Below are 3927 nucleotides of genomic sequence, written 5' to 3' on the forward strand. Positions count from 1 at the left end.
AAAAATCATCAACAAAGGTGACAAAATATCGAAACCCCGGTTTGGACGCAACTGAACAAGGACCCCAAATATCTGAATGGACTAATTCAAAAGGAACACTAGACCGTTTATTTATTCTAGGACTCAAACTAAGAGAATGATGCTTAGCAAATTGACATGACTCACAGTCTAATGAAGACACCGAGCTAAATTGAGGACAAATTTGCTTGAGGAGAGGAAGAGAAGGGTGGTCTAGGCGACAATGTTCGTCAAATGCAGATGTGACACTTGGACAGGCAATATGTTTGGATGTGTCGAGAATGTAGATACCTCCAGATACATGTCATTTACCAATAATCCATTTCGTCGTGAGATCCTGAAAACACAAGAGTCGGGAAAAAAAGAGTTGAGCAATTTAGGAGATTGAATGATAATTTGGGCAAATGTAAAACTGGAGATAAAGGTAAGGATGGAGTTGGAGTGATGGTGCCCGAGCCAATGACATTTGAAGAAGAGCCATCAGCTAAGGTGACCATGGAAGCGGAAGCATGAGATGTAAAGGTGGAGAAGAGATTGGAGTTACCTGTCATATGATCTGTAGTACCAGAATCTATGACCCATTTGGAGGATGAGGACATGAGACACGCATTTGTTTTACCTGATTCAACAATGGCAGCAACAGGGGAATTCGAAGACCTTATTGATTCTTGGTACTGTGAGCACTTGGCAAACTCATCGGCAGGGACTTGAACAAAGTTGTCAGATGATGATGTAATTTGAGCGGAACAGTTCTTTTGATTCTTGTACTGGAGCTTTCGACACTCATCCTTGGTATGGACCGGTTTCTTGCAGTAGTTACAATGAATCGTGCCTTGCTCCATGGGACGAGTTTCAGAGGCCCATGAACCCCCTCCCGGTTTGTATTAGGCCGAGTGCCCTGAACCATATGAGTTTCGAGATAACAGAGCGCCACTAACTTGAGTAGGCGGAGGTCCTTCGGTACGGAGAATACAACTAAACACCTCTTGGAGGGAAGGGATGTCTGATCTTGAGATTATTTGAGTCCTTGCCGTCTCGAACGTTGAAGGTAGTCCCGCAAGAAGCCCATAATGGCCATTTGCTCCCATTGTTGTTGTTGAACTTTCACATTGGGACTGAAGGGCAGCAACATGTTAAGCTCCTTGTAGGTCTTCTTGTACTCCATGAAGTAAGCGGTAAGTGATTGGTCTTGTTTCTCAGCCCTGTCGAAGTCCTTGCACACATCGAATATGCGAGAAAGGTTTCCTTTTCCGGAGTAAAGGAATTCCAAGTAATCCATTAACTCTTTAACAAACTCACAATGGTTGACGAGCCAATTACCTCACTGTCAATGGAGTTCCTGATTCGTAGGAAAAGACGAGCGTCATCGCGAAGACATGTTTTCCGCGAATCGTCATTAGGAGCTGTGTCGGTCAGGTGGTTTAATGGAATCGTCATTAAGTTCATCCTAATGGAAGGAACGAAATAAACATTATTCAAGTTTAAAGTGCGGTCTTCGAAAGACAGCATCACAGAAGTCGTCACATAACCCCATTTGAAACAGAAGTCGTCTCCTCTACGTTTTGGTTTTCTTGAAACCAGTCAAGGAACAAAAAATATGGTTAGTAGCAGCGGAGTCAAGAATCCATGTTGATACATTTTCAGCTACTAAGTATGCTTCGGTAATTAGTACAATACTATGTTCCTTTTCTTTGAGATAGGCAGGACAGTTCCTCTTCTCGGTCTTGTTAGGTCTCTTCTTAGATCCAGAGGCGGAGGCTTTGTGCTCAGTAGCATGTGCCTCTCTTTGATTCCTCTTTCTCTTAGTGACACCTTCAGCGGTGTGAAGCTCCTTCATAAGCTCGGTAACAGTGTACTCGAGCTTGTTCATGGAGTAGTTCAGCTTGAAGGTATCAAAAGATTTGGGGAGAGTTTCCAAGATCATATCTATTTTTGTCTCCTCGTCAATCTCAGATGCTAGGATTTCCATCTCATTCAGGTAACTAATGATCAGCATCATATGGTCCTTAACAGGAGTCACAGCCTTCATGCGACATTTCATAAACTATCGGACTGCTTGTTGCCTTGCTTGATGCCCTTGGCCTCCAAACATCTCATGGAGATTGTAGAGCATGTCGGTGGTAGTCTCGATGTTACGATATTGTTGTTGCAACACATTGTTCATTGATGCTAAGATACAGCATCTCGCAATCTCATCAGAACGAAGCCAGGCCACTAAGGTGTCTTTGTCCTCTTGACTTGAATCATCATTCGTCAGAGGAGGACACGGGGTGGTGGGTACCCATTTGTGCTTGTTAACGGTAAGTATTATATTGAGGCTACATTTCCAATATACGTAGTTCTCGCTTTTGAGTTTATTTGAGGAAATGATGATAGAAAGAGTGTTGAGAGACATTATGCTGAAAAGTTGAAACAAGTTTATGATTTAGTCTTTTGGTTTAGGATTTGAGTTTGTTTAAGTTTTTAGGATGAACAAGACATGAAAAATCCAAAGATGTTATGAACGAAATGACACTTTACTCCTTCGAGGGAAGGCCGCAACGAGTCTCCTTTCATAAGTAAATGACTCATCATTAATGCATAGCCAAGATGTCAATACATCATATTTGACTAGCCACCTTATAAAAAAGTTTGATCATTCACATCCTTTCGCACGGCCTCGAGGGAGGATTACTAGGGATTGAGTCTAAGTGTGTAACCAACCACTTAGTCCAAAAGATTGACTTTGAAAAACAATCCACCGAGGGGAGGTCTTGTCTCATTTTCTCACTCTCAGACTTAGCTCATTGAGCAATGATCATAGCAAACAGCCGTTGAGTACTCCCATTTTAGAGAGGGCCACGAGGGTGACTCTTAGTCTAGAGACAATTACACTTTTCATTAGTGTTGGGGATCATGGGTCGTAAACAACAAATATAACCCTCCCACTTAGTTTTTGGAGTTGGCACATCGTCTTTATAAGTTCGGAAATAAATTTCCTAGTGATAGAGCGATGGAGTGTACTTCTAGAAAGGAATCCTAGATCTTCATGTTCAAGGAAGATCAGTGTTAGTGCATAAAGGCACAAGGTACATACTCGGACATTTTCCTATTTTCTATTCGGGAGAGTGCATGAGGGAAGTGTGAACTTCAACTCACTCGAACACTTGAAAGTTTGAGATTATGCATCTTTTATTTTTCGGCTTGTCTACGAGGAGACCTTTCACTCAAATTTTCAAGAGCATATAAATTTTGAACATATGTTATATAGATATAGTGTTGAAAATATCTTGAAAACTTATTTGATTTGGATGACAAAAATATTTTCAAGTTTGAAAGCGAAAACGGTTTTTCAAAATTCAAACTAGTTTTGTAAAAATTCAATTTCAATTAAACTTTCAAAAATCAAAACATTTTAATCTTTCACATTATGTTTATTATCTTATAAAAAAAACAATTTTGCTCAAGGAAATTTTCTCATTAGAGTTCTATAACTCATGGTAGTAGTAAAATTACCATAACTGGTGGCTCCGATGTCCTTTTGACCTAAAACCAATTGAATTGGAAAGAGGACAAACAGACCTTTAATTTGATTCAAGAATCGTTTAATTTCGAATTCTAAGCAGAGGACAAACAGCCTCTTTTACCTTGGGGGGTTTTCTCAAGCTCGAAGAAAACTGGAAATAATTAAAGTTCGGTTTTGAGTGCGAAAAAGAATCGAGTGTAACAGAACGTTTTAGAGAGTTGTTAAAGCTTTTATATGTGTTTTATTAACATGTTATAAAATAAAATAACAACAAACATAAAACGAAACTAGCAAGACAATATAACTAGTCACAAAATTACTCGAAATTTCTCAAACTTAAAAACACGGTTTTCATTATAAAAATTAAAAAAAAAAAATTAGAACTGATCCTAATGTGTTTTAAT

Source organism: Urtica dioica, chromosome 6 (assembly GCF_054948205.1).
Source record: "Urtica dioica subsp. dioica isolate 48M chromosome 6, U.dioica_male_clone48M_v1_H2, whole genome shotgun sequence".
Lineage (NCBI taxonomy): Eukaryota > Viridiplantae > Streptophyta > Magnoliopsida > Rosales > Urticaceae > Urtica > Urtica dioica.